The sequence below is a fragment of the Hyaena hyaena genome, unplaced genomic scaffold (assembly GCF_003009895.1).
Source record: "Hyaena hyaena isolate Hyena2069 unplaced genomic scaffold, ASM300989v1 scaffold_1, whole genome shotgun sequence".
Lineage (NCBI taxonomy): Eukaryota > Metazoa > Chordata > Mammalia > Carnivora > Hyaenidae > Hyaena > Hyaena hyaena.
In genome coordinates this window covers 4,877,346-4,894,423 of record NW_024080633.1, presented here as the reverse complement: position 1 = coordinate 4,894,423, position 17,078 = coordinate 4,877,346, and positions in this window count along the sequence as shown.

Genomic DNA, 17,078 nt, shown 5'->3' with positions numbered 1-17,078 from the left:
CGCCTTCTCTTCGTGTCATTGATGAGAATGGGGTCAGAAGCCCAGTCTGCCTCAGTTGTTCTCCAAGGAATGGGCTTCCAGACCTGGCTAGACGCGGGGGACAGGGTCAGCTTCTCTCAAGTCATGGGAGGCTGCCTGAGGGTGTGTAGCGAAACGGGGGGATCCGGTGGTGGCAGTGGGGAGAGCCAGAGAAAGCGCATCTGAGGATGGACATTCCCTTTTGTCCGCACTACAGGTCAGCAAGCCCCCAACCCGGTTCTTGCTCATAAGTGCCCAGGGGCTGCACCACAAAGCCCCATAGACTGGATGGCTTTAAAGCCACAGCAGGGTACTCTCCCACAGCTCTGGAGGCCCCGAGTCCAGAGTCCAAGCATCGGCAGGGGTGCTCCTGCCGGAGGCTCTGGGGCAGAATACACCCCGGCCCCTGCCTCTGCTGCGGGTGGCTGCCAGGCACCCCCCCAATTCCTTGGCCTGGGACTCCCTCCCTCCCATCTCTGCTTCGTCTTCAGTGAAGTCCTTCACTGTGTCAGTGTCTCAAATCTCTTTCTCCTTTCTCTGGTCAGGACACTCAGTGGATATAGAGTGGGCTCTAAATCGAGGATGGTCTCATCTTGAGGTCCTTAAGTACATCTGTAAAGACCCCATTGCCAGTTTCACAGGTGCAAGGGGTTAGGACTTAGATCTTTGGGGGGGGGGGTCATGCTCAACTCACTATACCCTGCGTTAGGTAAATAGGGCAGGCAATCACTACTCCAGGGAGAGACAGTGGGAAGAGGCATTTACTACCAAAGAATGATGGGGAACTGGGTTAGAGGGATAAACCAAGGGGTTGGGAAGACTTCTTGGAGGAGGTGACTGACCTCGGCACTGGGTCCTGAAAGACGCAAGAGAGCTTTCCAAGAGCACCAGAGAGAGAGAGAGAGAGAGAGAGAGAGAGAGAGAGAAGCTTGGTCACAACCCAGGCTTGTTGGGCAAAGCTGATCAATGCCCTTAAAGTCAGAATAGTGGTTCTTTTTGGGAGGGGGCAGAGGAAGGTCTTGGGGGCTGTGACATTCTCAGTTTTGACCCTATAGTTAGAAGGGCTGGTCACTTGATAAAAATATATTGAACCTTACACTTACAACTTGTGCAACTCTATGTATATCTCAATAGAAAAATATTTTATTTCTTAAACTTTACAAAGTTTATTTCGAGGGAGAGCACGTATGGGAGTAGGGGAGAGGCAGAGAGAGAGGGAGAGGGAGAGAATCCCAAGCAGGCTCTGTGCTGTCATCTTGTGACCCTGAGGTCATGACCTGAGCCGAAATCAAGAATCAGACACTTAAATGACTGAGACGCCCCCCAAAATAATTATTTTTAAAAGCATGCTCAATATGTTAATAGGTCATCTCCGACTAGTGTTTTCTAAATATTCTTTACTGAGCACATTTTAGATATACTAGAAAACAAAACCTGTTAGCTAGCTTGAGAATAATTATGTATTATATATTTTATTATATATATAAACTGCTTGAAAATCAAGGCTCTCAGCATTCAACAGAGTGATCATTTTAGATGATGGTGATGCAGGTGCCTGGGGGGCTCAGTCGGTTGAGCGTCCAACTTCGGCTCAGGTCATGATCTCACGGTTTGTGAGTTCGAGCCCCGCATCAGGCTCTGTGGTGACAGCTCGGAGCCTCGAGCCTGCTTGGGATTCTGTGTCTCCCCATCTCTCTCTCTCTCTCTCTCTCTGCTTCTCCCCTGCTTGCACTCTCTCCCTCTCAAAAGTAAATAAACATCAAAAAGATGAGAGATAAGCTGAGGGGGTCCCAGGGGTGTGCCATGTTCTGTTTATGCAACATTGGCCACATCAATGTGTCCCGTGTGTGTAAACTAATTGACCTGTATGCTTATATTAAGTGCTCTTTTCCACACTACGTTATGCACCAATAAAAACATTAAAATACGAGGCAGTTAGCTAAGGAGTGGAAAGAAAACATTTAAAATCTTTGCGGTTTACCAAAATCAGTAAAAATGTATTCAATGCCTACCTTGCACCAGGACCTTACATTCAGTAAATGCACTTAGTCCTCACAACAAAGCTGGGAAGCTCGACTATTTTTGTGTTTATTTTACAGATGAGGAAACTGAGGCTCAGAGGCATTAAATGAGCGTCTTCAGAGCTCATTAAATGAGCGACTTCAGAGTCGGCCTCTGAAGGCACTGGAGTTATCTCCATGCCCGGAGAGGACCCTTCCCTCCCCAGGGTGGTCTGAGATGCACCCAGAGACGCTGGGCCTACTGAATCCAAGTCCTGGGGGTGGAGCCGGGGATTGCACCTTAAACACCACCGCCCCCACCCCAGGATTCTTTTATGTTCTCCAGCATGGGTACCAGTAGTTCCCACTGAAGCAACAGGGAAAGAAACACCATGATGAGCCTTTTCAGAGATGGAAAGCAGTCTGTGCACTTTGGGCAGATATAGAAAGGTATAAGCCATAAAGATAAGGTTTTCCTGGCAGATTCCAGAAAGCCTACCTCATAATGAATTCCTTCAGGAGAGGGTACATTGACCACCCCCCCCCCCATGGGGTTAGTGTCGGTGACTTTCCTAGGCTCTGAGGATAAGAAAGATTCATTCTCTAAGAGGAGGTCATAGCCGAGCAGGTAAAAAGAAAAAAAAGTCACAGAACTGTTAAAATGGCTAAACTAAAAACAACAGACAACACCCCACGCTGAGAGCACGTGGGGCAGCAGGTGGGAACGCAAAACGGGGGCAGCCCCTGCGGAAAACAGCTGGGCAGCTTCCTTAAAAGGTGCAAGCACATTTACCATATGACCCAGGAATCCCACATCTAAGTATTCACCTAAGAGAGAGGAAAACAAACGTCCGTCCAAAAGCCCGGACGCCAAGGTTTATTGCAGCATTATTCATCATCACTGAAAAGAAGAAACAACCCAGATAAATGCCTTTCGACAAGTGACGGATAAACAAGCCTCCGGGCACTGAAAGGGCACTCATCCATCAGAGGGAATAAACCACTGACAGCACAGCACCGAGGAGGAACCTCAAGTGCATGACGTTAACTGAAAGAGACCAGAATCAGGAAGCCACACCAGGAAGACTCCATTGATCCGACGACGTTCTGGAAGAGGCAAAACCACAGAGAAAGCAGATCACCCGGGCGCCTGGGTGGCTCAGTCGGTTGAGCATCAGACTTCGGCTCAGGTCATGATCTCGCGGCTTGGACGTGATCTCACGGTTCGTGAGTTTTGTGAGTTCGAGCCCCGTGTTGGGCTCACTGCTGTCAGCGCTGAGCCTACTTTGGATCCTCTGTGTCCCTCCCTCCCACCCCTCCCCTGCTCCCTCTCTGTCTCAAAAATAAATAAACAGTTGGAAAAAAAAAATGCTGATTGCCAGGGGCTGGGAGTTGACCACAAAAAAGTACAAGGCAATGGGGAGAGGTGATGAAATTGTTTTATATTTTGACTGTCGTGAGATTACACAACTGTATGTATTTGCCAAAACTCATACGCTGTGTACCAAAAAGGGTGAATATTACTGAGTGTAAATCGTATTTAAAAAAAAAAAAAAGATTACAATACAATGATAAGGCCATGGTGGTGTTTGAGAAAGAAGGAATGATTAATGCAGATTTGGGAAAACAGGGTCAGCAAGCTTCGTGAAAGTAGTGAGTTTCCCTCTGAGGCCAGTGAAAGGCCAGAGCGATCAGCTGAACTGGGACAGGGGGAGGGAGAGTGGGTCTCTGCAGAAGAGCATGGGTGATACACTCTGGGCAGAGACTCAGTTCTGCTGGAGTGAAGGGTGTATGTGTCCCGAAGGAAGGTGGGGCTAGACACCACAGGGCCTGCTGAGTCTTGTTAGGGCCTTTGGACTTTACCTGGGGGCAATGGGGAGCTACTGAAGGTCTTAGAGCAGAAGAGTGACCTGGATGATTTTTGCCTTGGAAAATCCACCGTTTGAGCAGGGGAGGGTGGGAGGAGCGAGTCAGGCTGAAGGCAGGGAGACTGGTCAAGGCGTTCTCTCCACACGGTTGTACACTCTTGCCACAGACATTTTTGTGCCAGGCACTATTACAGGAGTTGGGGGTTGGACCAAAAAATTCCTGTGGCTCTTCCTTTCCAATGGGGAAGACAGACCATAAACAAGGAAACAGATTATCAAGGTCATTCCAGATGGCGGTGACAAAGGCCAAGTGCTGTGACAAAGCAGACGGGTATGATGGGGGAAGTGGGAGGGAATTTAGATATGGCAGTCACAAAGTCTTCTTGGCAAAGATGTCCTCTGAGCATGACCTGAGGGGGAGGAGAAGCCAGCTAAGTGAGCATCTAGAGAAGGAACTTCTCAGGCACATGTCAAGTCCCCAAGATGGGAGGTGGGGGAGGCTGCTTGTTTTTGTGGGGCACAGAGTTGGTACAGAACGCAGAATCCCTAAAGCATGACGTGGGGGCAACTTCCCCCTCCCAGGGTCCCCCTTCTGAGAGAAGATGCACAGAGCCTTCCCCTCCAAGGGGCTGTGCTTCATGCCTCTGCCCCATGTCCTCCGTATTTGGGGGGAATGAAAGTTTACGGCCCAAGTGTGGAGAGGGCAGCCTGAATCCAGAGGGCACTTTTCCTCTTGGTTCTGGAGGTCACAGCTGTTGCCACTCGAAACAGTGTCCACGTGGACAGAATCACACTGGCTACAGAGACATGGAGGCTCCAGACACACCTGCAAAGGCCATTCTGGGTTTTCAAACTTAAAAATGAAAAACTTTAAAAAGCCGTAAGCAAGAAACACACTTGGGTGTCTGGGGACTCGCCTGTTGCTGAATCCTCCAAGGTGGGCGGGGCCCTGCCCAGCGCCTCCCGGTGCCCCCTCCCTCAGCCACCCAGCAGAGGTGTCCGCAGGGGACATTCTTCCACAGACGGAACCTTTGCATCAGGTCTGATTCAGACCTTAATTCAGGTTGAATTAACCTGCCAACCAGCCAGCAGGCTACGCACTTGTAAGGGACCAAACTATCACCGATAAGGTAACTGCTTAAAACCAGAGATGGATCGGGGCTCCTGGGGGGGCTCAGTCAGTTAAGCGTCCGACTTTGGCTCAAGTCATGATCTCACAGTCTGTGGGTTCGAGCCCCGTGTCGGGCTCTGTGCTGACAGCTCAGAGCCTGGAGCCTGCTTCAGATCTTGTGTCTCCCTCTCTCTCTCTGGCCTTCCCCTGCCCGCTCTCTGTCTCTCAAAATAAAATAAAGACATTAAATTAAAAAAAAACACAAAAAAAAAAAAACACAAAAAAAACCCCAGAGATGGATCTGTGGCACTCAGGAGACCAGAGGTCCCAAAGTGAGGTGTCAGTGAGGTCGGGTTCCTGAGGCTCTGAGAGAACCTCTCCGTGCCTCCCTCCTCGCTCATGGCGGCTGCCAGCGACCCTTGGTGTCCCCTGGGAAGTAGGCGTGTCCTTCCAACCTGTGTCCCTCTTGTCACATGGCATTCTCCCTGCGTGTCTCCGTGTCCTCTCTTCTTTTTATAAGGACACCAGTCACTACACGCAGGGCTCACTACGACCCATAGGACCTCTTAACTTGATGACATTGACAAAAGCCCTATATCCAATGAGGGTGACATTTTGAGGCTCCTGGTGGACATGACTGGGGGTGGGCACTATTTGACCCAGTACACAAGGTAACGAACAAGATGGAGAAAATCGGGCTTGCCACGGGCCCCTCAAAGAACTGGTATTATTGGCGAGTTCAGCTTGTGGCTGGAAAGGTAGCTTCCAGGGGTGAGGATGAGACCCCCCAGGCTCCCACATGACTGGGTATTAATTGGTGGTGACTGAATGGCCTTTGGAGGAGAGGGAGTCCATTCACAAGCCAGCTGTGGGAGACTGTATTTTCCAGACACATCTGTCCATACCAGCTGCTCTATCAGGTGACACGGACCTTTCTCCAAACTTTGTAACTTTGTGTAGCTGCTCAACCAAACGCAGCAGAAGAGAGGATGGTGACAGCTTCCACCTGGCTCAGGACAGATGCCTTACGAGCCCCAAGCTGACCTAAGAAGGCCAGCTACCCTGAGGCCACCATGATGGAGGGACTGCATAGAGATACCATGCAGAGACAGGGTCCCAGAAAGCCTCAGCTGCTCTGTGCCCCCCTCACACACACCCAGCCCCGGCCCTAGCCCAGGCAGCAGAGACACAAGAGTCAAGACGCTTTTCAGATAACCCCAACCCAAGTCAGCATCTGCCTACAACTGTATGGGAGACCCTGTGGAGAGCCTCCCACTCCCTAATTCCTAATGCATAGAAACTATGATAGATATCAATGCAGTTTTAAGCCAGTGAGGTTTGGACTGATTCATTGGACAGTGATAGATTATGGATACAAGGGATTTGCTTTGTCAAGTGGGCTTGCAAGTTAGGGGCAGAGCAGAATTGTCCAGGACAGCTGAAGAGAGGACTCTCTGAACGAGTATTTTAAATGTCCCTTTGAAGGGACACTATGATCAGCCTGTCTTGGGGGTGGGGGCATATTCCAGTGTGACTGTTCCCACTGTCAGGAAGCCCCTGCTCTGCTTTCTCACTACTCCCTCCACCTGACAAATTCTGTTTCACCAAATAGGACTCCAGCCATTGTGTTAGGGAGAAGGACAAGACAAATTGTGAACGCATATTATTTAACCTAACAGTTAAGAACTGCTTTAAAAGGTAATAGTGAGGGCGTCTGGGTGGCTCACACAGTTAAGCATCTGACTCTTGGTTTCAGCTCAGGTCATGATCTCAGTTTTGTGAGTTCAAGCCCCACATCAGGCTCTGCACTGGCAGTGCAGAGTCTGCTTGGGATTCTCTCTCCCCCCTCTCGCCACCTCTCCCCAACTCTCGCTGTCTCTGTCTCTCTCAAAATGAATAAATAAACTTAAAAAAAAAAAGGTAATAGTGTGGGGCGCCTGGGTGGCACCCTCAGTTGGTTAAGGATCTGACTCTTGATTTCGGCTCAGGTCATGATCTAGTGGTTTGTGAGTTCAAGCCCCGTGTTGGGCTCTATGCTGACAGTGCACAGCCTGGTTGGGATTCTCTCTCTCTCTTTATGCTCTTCTCCCACTCAAGTGCACATGTTCTCTCTCTCTCAAAATAAACGTTAAAAAAAGATAATAGTGACATATAGATACATTTGCCATTACTCCCAAGCATGTTAAACTTAGGATGTGTGAAGGATTGGAAAGAAACTCAGATGGAGAGATGCGGTAAAGCAAACACAGCAGAATGTTCCCGGGGGTCACAGGTGGTAGGATGCTTGCTGCACCATTTGTTAAACTTTTCTGTGTGCTTGAAAACAGTCATAACGAAACGTTAAGGAAATAAAAAGAGCAAACAACTATATAGCAAATATGGTGGGCCAGGGAGGGTCCTCAGCTTTTACATCTGTTAACTTGTTCCATCCTCAGCCCAACCTCATGAGGGAGGTTCGATTATTACCCCCAATTTGTTGACAAGGAGGCTGTTCGTGCAGAAGTTCAAATCACACGTAAGGCTAGGAGGCAGGCAGAGACAGAGGTGAGGCTGGACCCAGCCGGGCAGCCCCAGCCCTGGGCACACCTGGCTCTTATAACGTATCACCTCACTCATACAGTGCTTTTACAATCAGAGGAATTAAAATTTTATAATTAAAACTACCTTCAAGTTTGATGCCATTCTTTCTGGCTGCCCTGTGAAACGCGCCCTCCTATATCCAGGGCATCCCCACGGATGAGGCCACGCCTTTCCCAGGTAGAAGTCAGAGCCTTACTTTCCCAGGCTCCCTGGCAGAGAGGCCGCAGATATTCCCTGCTGCCCCGTCGGTCAGGTGCACCAGCACCAGGCTCGTGTTCATAAGCTGAACAGGAGACGCAGGTGTCAGAGGGTGCATACCTGGCAAAGGCAGTGACCTGGACTCCGGGCGTCCGGCAGCAGCAAGACCAGAGGCTGCAGCCTCTGAGCCCAGAAGAACCAGCTGGGCTGTCTCCACTGGAGCCATCCAGTGTCTGATTTTGCTTTGCATCAGGCGGTGTAGACTCCAGACTTGGATCTCTGCCCTTCTGGAGAACATACGAGCCACGCAACAGCCTTCAATACATTCCTCGTTTTTGCTAACACTACAATGGGTTCCTGCACTACCTCCCGCAACTGCTGGATGTGTCGTAACTTTGAGGTGATTCCTAACTGTGTGAAGAAAATTGTGTTGACTTGAGAGCCTGTACGGAGGCTGTAGACGGTGCTAAGTGCAATGGACAATATCTTACGATCTAAAGGGAAATTGATGTGTCTACTCATGTGTGTATAAACTATCACTGAAAAATCACCAAGAAAGTGGTACCGGTGGCTATTCCTAGCAAAGGGTTTGAGTGGCTGGGGCTGAGGTCAGGAAACTTACATTAAACCTTTAAAATTCTGGGGGTGCCTGGCTGCCTCAGTCGTTGGAGCACACAACTCTTGATCTTAGGGTCATAAGTTCAAGCCTCTCGTTGGGTGTAGAGCTTACTTAAAAAGACAGGAGTCATTAGTCACTAACAGTCAAAGCCAATGTTTGGAGTTCTGTACTTGTGCAAAGAATTGCCTGTCAAAAAGTAAATACATAATTGAATTGATTTAAAGGACAAAAAAAAAAAAAAGGAAACGTGATTAAATATGAATCATGGTCTTTGGGTGGTTATTTTTCTCTTTATACATTTCTGCATTTTTAAAACTATCTTAATATTAATAATAATAATAAAGGTGCTCTGAAAAAGAAGAGGAGCCCACAGAATGGGAGATGTTTAAAATCATACATCTTATAAGAGACTTCTATCTTGTATCTAGAACATATAAAGGAGTCTTCTGACTCAAATAGACACATAAACCAGCTTAAAAATGGGCAAAAAATCCAAACAGACATTTCTTCCAAACATACACACAGCCAATAAAACATGAAAAGATGAACATCACTAGCCATCCAGGAAATGCAGAACGAAATCACATGAGATACGATTTCACACACACCAGAGTGAAAAAAATGAAAAAAAGATAGTAACAGGGAGGCCTGGCTGGCTCAGTGAGTAGAGGATATGACTCTGGATCTCAGGACCATGAATTGGAGCCCCATACTGGGGGCAGAGCTTACTAAAAAAAAAAAAAAAAAAAAGACGGGGGTGCCTGGTGGCTCAGTCGGTTAAGTGTCCAACCCTTGATTTTGGCTCAGGTCATGATCTCACAGTCTGTGGTTTGAACTCACAGACTGTGAACTCACAGAACCCACGTTGGGCTCTGTGCTGACAGTGCAGAGCCTGCTTGGGATTCTCTCCCTCTCCCTCTCTCTCTCTCTGACATCCCCCTGTTCACATCTTCTGTCTCTCTCTCTCTCTCAAAATAAATAAACTTAAAAAAAAGACAGTAAGTGTTGACCAGGATGAGGGGAAAATTAGAACCCTCATATACTGTTGGTGGGAATGTAAAATGAGGCACCTGCTTTGGAAAATAGTACAGCGATACCTCAAAAGGTTGAACACAGGGTTATGATATGACTCAGCCATTCCACTCCCAGGTGTTAGACTCAAGAGAGCTGAAGATGCACATCCACACAAAAACACCACATGAATGTTAACATCGGCATTATTCCTAACAGCCAAGTGACGGAAACCCAAGGCCGATGTCCCTCAATTGAGGGGTGGGTGAATAAAAATGTGGTCTGCTTCTAGAATGGAATACATTCAGCAACACTTAAGAAATGAGACACCGAGGCGCACTATAACACGGGCGAACCTTGAAAACATCATGCTACGTCAAAGAAACCCATCACAAAGAGCACATGACTTATGATTCCATTTATGCAAAGTGTCCAGAAGAAGGAAATCTAGTGAGATGGAGTCAGTCTGTGATTGAAGGTGATTGCAGAAAAGGGGAAATGGGGAGTGACCGCTTACAGGGGCAGGGCTTTCTGTTGGGGGTGATAAAAACATTCTAGAGTTGATTGTGGTAATGGCTTCACAACTCCATGAATGCACCAAAACCCATTAAATTGTATACTTTAAGTGAGAGAATGGTGTATGTGAATTGCATCTCAATGAAGTTGTTTACAAATATAGAAAACGGGAGGAAATGTCCAACAATGGCTTTCTTGTATGAGGCTTCCTCTTTTCTTGTTGGTTTTGGTTTGATTTGGGGGTGTATGTGTGTTGTGTCCAGGGCCTGGAGACCCTGCAAATGTTTATCGATTGAATGGATGGACAGATGACAAAAGATGGATGGATGGGTGGGTGGGTGGATGGATGGGTGGATGGATGGATGGGTGGATGGATGGGTGGATGGGTGGATGGGTGGATGCATGGGTGGATGGATGGATGGATGGATGGGTGGATGGATGGTGGTGGTGGTGGCGGCCTCCAAAATGGCCCCCAATGAGCCTTGTCTCCTAGGACGTATGCCCTTGTGTTGCCTCCTCCAACACTAAACAAAAGCTGGCTCTGTGACTGGCAGAATTCTGGGGAAGGGACAACGTGTGATGTGTGAGGCTAGGATATAAAAGGCATTGGCAGCTTGTGCTTCAGTCCCTTGGGTTGCTCTCTCAGGAGGAAGCCAGCCCTCTGGAGAGACTCAGGTGGAGAGGGACGGAGGCCTCCTACCAACAGCCAGCACGAACCAGCCAAACATTCCCGAATGCCAGACCCTCAGAAGCCATGATAATAAATTACTGTTGTTGTTTTAAACCATGAAGCTTTTGGGTGAGGGAGGAACAGATTACTAATAGAGATTTATATAGGAATGGATGGATGGATGGATATGTGGATGCATAGGTGGGTGGATGGATGGATGGATGTGTGTATTAATAGGTGGGTGGATGGATCATGGATGGATGGATGGATGGATATGTGGATGCACAGATGGATGGGTGGATGAATGGATGGATGGATGAGTGGATGGATGGGTACTAATAGGTGGATGGATGGACTGATGGATGGATATGTAGATGCATAGATGGGTGGATGGATGTATGTGTGTATTAATAGGTGGATGGATGGATCATAGATGGGTGGATGCATAGATGGATGGGTGGATGAATGGATGGATGAGTGGATGGATGGGTAGGTACTGATGGATGGATGGATGGATGGATGGATGCATGGATGGGTAGATGGAAGGAAGGAAGGAAGGAAGGAAGGAAGGAAGGAAGGAAGGAAGGAAGGAAGGAAGGAAGGAATTTTAACTTTGGGTCTTTCCTAGAGCTTTCCTTTTCCTTTAACTCCCCCAAAAGTAAAGGAGATGCAACTTCTCCAACATGATGGTCTTTTCCCAACTCTCCATCTCAGCAGGGTTCAGGCACAGCAAACATCCATGCAGAAAAGATGCGAGGTCACTACACTTCCTATCACACTTCCTCTCCTTCGCCCAAAGTAGCAGCAGATGGAAACAACTGGGATCTCTTACATTGTTTCAGAAAACATGTGGAGAGGTCTGCTGTGTCTGCTCTGGGCCTGGGCTCCCCAGACAGCTCAGGCTTGGAACCAAATGCAGGGAAACGAGCTGAGGAGCCGGGGGTCACTGAAAGAGCAATGCTCTGTAGTGTAGACACATCTGGTTCAAAGCATAGCCCCCTTGCTTGGGCAACTCCACCCCTCGGGGCTCCTGTCCTTCGATCAAATACAGCCAATGACACTGTTCTAGAGACATCTGCCACTCTTCTACACCAATATTAATGGAAGGTTTGCATGGGACCTGGGACCTAGGGATTTCCTTCCTCCTTCCCCCTCAGCTCCCTGCTTGTCCGTCCCTGGCCCTGATGGCGTGTGGCATGGCCATCTGCACAGGCTTTGGCTTCAGACGACCTGGGCTGGACTCCAGGCTTGACTCCTTCACTGTGTGACCCTGAGCAAGATACTTAACCTCTTGGTACCACAGCCTCCTCACCTGTGAAATGGGGATAATAGTAGTAGCTGCCTCATACAATTGCTTGGGGATTAAAGGAGGTAATCTTATCAGTGGCCATGAACACTGGCAATAACAATAGAGACCAGCAGCAAATTCCTACCATCCCATGAAGCTCTGTCTAAAAGGCAGCAGGGACAATGGCAAGTTGGCCCTCCAGGGGGGATTCTGCCCACCCACCCGCCTGCGCGACTGCTCCTGGACTTGGTGATCCTATTCTCTACGGCGACGGCCTTACCACTCAGCTTCAGCACCAACCTCTGAAGTCCCTCTGTGCCCCTGGACAAGCCCATCTCTCCTCCTCGGGCTCCCTAGAAACACAGCACGTGTCAACTGGCCTGCAGTCAGGGCACGGGACAGATGACAGTGTGGCACGGCCACAATGGGGTCACCAGGGGAGCGGCCACCTTTGGGTGGACTTGGTAGAATGGTCTTTTCCTAGTGGCATGGTGCTCTGGAGAAGAGCACAGGTTCAGTGTCCCTGAGGGGTGCCCCCAAGCCTGCAGAGATGGCTTTCAGGAGCCAAGAGCAGGTAAGTCAGTTAAAGGTACAGGTGAGGGCTTGTCTCCCACTGAGGGCCGCCCATCTGCTCCTCTGGGCAGCACTCTCCTGGCTGCCAAGATGGCCCACATGCTTTACCTCCTCCGACCCCTGGCCCCAGTAGAGGCGAAGGATTTCTAGCCTCTCTTTCCAGATCAGGAAACAGAAGGGCACCTGGGTGGCTCAGTCAGTTAAGCGCCTGGCTTCAGCTCAGGTCACGATCTCACGGTTCGTGGGTTCAAGCCCCGCGTCTGGCTCTGTGCTGACAGCTAGCTCAGAGTCCGGAGCCTATTTCAGAATCCCTCTCTCTCCTTCTCTCTGACCCTCCCCTGTTCATGCTGTCTCTCTCTCTCTCTCTCAGAAATAAAACATAAAAAAAAAAAAAAGGAAACAGAGGCTCAGAGAGGCCAGGCAGCTTGCCTAAGAACACACAGCTGGTCCTTCCCCTCCCTGCACTTCCCTCACTTTGTACTGTTGCTGGGATGGTGACCTTCGTGGGGGTCACTGTTTCTGATGGGGGCTGGGAAAGTCAGCTCGACTCCCAGGCCAGAATTCCAACATTTCAGTATCTGGGACATAGTTCATGTTCAATAAATACTGTCCTCCCTTTTTATATAATCATTATTTTTAAAAATAAAAAATAACGGTAACTATTATTTCTAATAACTACAACGTGCCAGGCATTTTCTACATGTGATCCTACTGAACCTTCATGGCAAATTTTATTTAATTCCCCAAAACAGATATCAGTGCCCCTTTGGGGACATCTGCAAATACTGGCGGCGGGACTGATTTAGACAATGCTAGGGAGAAGGGTCAGCCGTAGGGCGCCCTGCCAGAGGGCCAAGCAAAAAGCCCTTCACTAGAGCCGACTTGAGTGAAATTGAGTGCTGGCTCCTTATCAGGTTCTGGATGTGGATAAACTGTGAAGAGAAGGGCACTGCCTTGTGAATGTCCAAATCACCTACCAGTTGGTATGAGGTGAAAGAAACAGAGAAGAATAAATAGGAAAGGAAGGATGGGACAGCAAGAGAATGGGCAGGGGTGTGGGGGGCATCCGGAGGCTTCTCTGTCCTCTCTTGTCACGGGCGGAGGTGGCAAGCCCGGGTCAACCTCAGGTGTGGTCTCCCAGGACCAAAGCCCTCAGCCCTCCAGGTCTCGCCTTGACCTTCCTTCGGGAATCATGCCGGGTCAGCAGAAGCAGTTCCCCCAGGGGCAGGGGTGAGGGGTGGGGCGGCTGGGGACCCAGACCCGGCAGGCTGGCCAGACAGCACCCGCATGCCAGCGTGGCCTCCACCAGAGGTGGGACTGTGCCGGCCTGGGCCCTGGAGCCCCGGCCGCGGCCCGGCAAGGGGCGTGATCTCATCGGCACAGCCGCCCCTCACTGACCAGAACCCTCGGCTGACTGTCCTGGAGATGAAAGCGCCAAACCAGGGCTCCTTTCATCTCAGTCCAGAGCCCCTCCTCCCCGTCCCTGTAATCATGCCTGTGGGCGGTCCTCAGTGAGCCTGCCAGCCCTCCTCGCCCTTCCCCAAACACGGGCCTACAGCTGACCCGGTCATTGAGAATGGCAGGGCCAGGGTCAAAGGAAAGGAGCAAGGGCTCCTCTTCGCCTGTGCCCAGGCCAACTTGTTGGTCAGCGCCCTTGGTTTCTCCTCTGGTCCTGGGTCAGGCTCTCCTGGGGTTAGTTAGTCTGAGGCATTACTTTCTGGCTTTTCTTTTCTTAAGTTTATTCATTTATTACTTCAGAGAGTGAGTCAGAGAGAGAGAGAGAGAGAGAAAGAGAGGAAGCGAGCACAAGGGAGGGGCAGAGAGAAGATGGAGATACAGAATGTGAAGCAGGCTCCAGGCTCTGGGCTGTCAGCACTGAGCCCGATGCGGGACTCGAACTTACAAGTGCGAGATCAAGACCTAAGCCGAAGTCGGATGCTTAACCAACTGGGCCACCCAGGCGCCCCATTGGCTTTTGTTTTCAAGAGCATAAGCCACGGACAGGGAAAGAGAAACTCCCTCAATGAAGAGATTCCCAGGGATCTGCAAAAAGGGGAAAGAAGTTGGAGTCCTGGGGCGGAGGGCCGGCTCCAGAGGGATGCTCCGTGGAGGGGCCAGGCTGGAGTGGGGCCCTGGACGTGGTGGGGTTGCAGGATCAGATCTCAGAGGAAAACAGACGCAGGAGGATGCAGAGCTGACATCACCGCCCCCCCCCCCCTTCCCCATGCACCAGGCGCCGAGCTCAATACAGACTCTAAGTACCACCACAGCCCCAGGAGATGCTGCTGAGACACTGAAGCGAGTCGCCCAAGGTCACAGCGCTGGGAAGCAGCAGGACCAGGCTTTGAACCCATGATGGCTTGCTCCTGATTCCATATCTCCCTGTACACGGGATGGCCAGAGGGGCTTCCCCGATGCCCGTGTCCTACTTAAACCCCAGGACGTTGGGCAGTTTCTCAAAAAAAAAAAAAAAAAAAAAAAAAAAATCAAACATAATTACCATATGATCCAGAAATTCCACTTCTAGGTGTACGCCCCAAAGAACTCGAACAGACATTTTCACACCCCTTTGCGGAGCAACATCGTTCCCAGCATCCAGGGTGTGGGAGGACCCCAAGTGTCCACTGACGGATAAATGGATAAGCAAACGGGGTCTGAACACCGAGTGGAACAATATTCAAACATAAATACAAAGGATGGAAATTCTGCCCCAGGCTCCCGCGTGGGTGAACCTTGAGGACGCTGTGCTAATCGAAACAAACCAGTCACAAAAAGACAAACGCCGCCTGATTGCACTTAGGAGAGGCAGGGAGGACACTCAGACTCTTAGAGACAGAAATTGGAGTGCGGGCTGTAGGGGCTGCGGGCGGGGAGGGAGTCCGTGTTTAGCGGGGACAGAGTTTTAACTGGAGAAGACGAGAAGGTTCTGGAGATGGGTGGCAGTGGTGTCTGCACAGCGGTGTGAATATGCTTCATGCCACAGAACTGTGCCCTTAAAAATTGTTACAAGTGGCTCGTTTCATGCTCTGTGTGTTGTACCACAATAAAAAAAAATGATGGCCCAGGACTTTGGCATGAAACTGGGCTGGGCATGCGCACACCCCAACAACGACTGAAGTCGATGAGTTACCAAACTGGCTAGATGGGGTGGAGACGCGACAGGCGACAGAGGAAATGGGATGATCCTTGTCCACCTGAGCTTGAGGGCCGTACCTGCGCAGGTGGGAAGCTGGGGACCACTGGGGCGGGTAGGAAACAGGCCGGGGCAGCCTTCCTTGGCAGGGGCTGCGGGGAGGGAGCCTCCTGGGTGGCTCAGGCCAGCTGCAGTTTCTGCCCAGTGACAGGCAAGATGTTAATCCCTTGCCGTGTACCAGGCTCTCTGCTTAGCATGGTACACGTAGCCCCACATTTACTTCTGCAACCTTTCTAAGTGTTATTATTTATGCCCATTGCACAGATGAAGAAACTGAGGCCCCCTGGTCAAGCACACCACTTAACAAGGGGCAGAGCCGGGCCTGGAACCCGCATTTCCTCAGTGCCCATCTTCTTCCCAGGCCGCAGCTCCCCGGCCCACATGGGGCACTCAGTGTTGAGGTGCTAGGCTGGGGCTTCTACCCAGAGCCGGGGTCCTCACCTCCCTGAGCATCCTGAGGGGTCTGGCTGTCCAGGCAAGGGTTCTGAACTTGGGCCACATCCTCCATGGAAGCTGCTGGAAGCAGATTCAGCCCAGGTGGAGCCTGAAAGGAGGATGTGCAGCCGTCTGGCTGAGAGAGCCCAGGGAGCCCACTCCCCAGCCCTCCCCCGCCTCTTCTGCTCTCTGGGACCCAGGGGAGGGTCTTGGGGGAGGGGGGATGGAAGTCCAGGTGGAGAAGTTCCCTTAGCCCCGCTGAGCGAGCCCTTCCAGGAGAGGCTCAGAGGCCTCCTCGGCCACTGGGCCGCTGCTGCTGGGATGCCTGCCATCAGTGTGGCCACAGCCTGCCTCCGCCCCAGGGAAAAGAGGAAGTGGTCAGAAGCAGCAAGAAAGAACCCTTAAAAGAGGACGTGTCCCAACTCATACCACCCCCTCCCCTCAGGGAAAAGGGGCCGAGCTTGCCCTGGGCTTCTGGGAACCTCCCACCCCAGGAAGTTAAGACCACAACCTGCTTTACCCCTCCCAGTGATGTCCTGAAAGCACTCTGGAATCCGGAGGGCCGCTGGGCCTCCAGCCTTGGGGACCCCCAAGGTCCAGGGCACAGTGGGGGCCCCCAACCTAGTGGCCAGCACTCAGCAGGCTCGTAATGCATGAAAAATGGAGGAGCAGGGGCATCATGCTGAAGATGCCTCTGGAGCTGTGGTTTCAAATCCCGACTCCACTGCTTTTTAGCTCTGTGGTCAGGGACAGGTTGCTTACCCTCTCTGGGCCCTGGTTTCCTCATCTGCAACATGGAGACAACAAAGCCCTTACCTCTAACGGTTGCGGCGGGAACCCAAGGAGCTGTGGAATGCCAAATGCGGTGCCTGGTGTGCAGAAAAGATCGAGAAGCCAGTGCTACTGTGATGTCAGGGCAATCTCTGAGGCCCCGGGGCCTCAGGGGACCTCCTTCTCAAGGAGCCCAGAGCTGCGGCTGGCAGCAGGTGGAGGCTGGG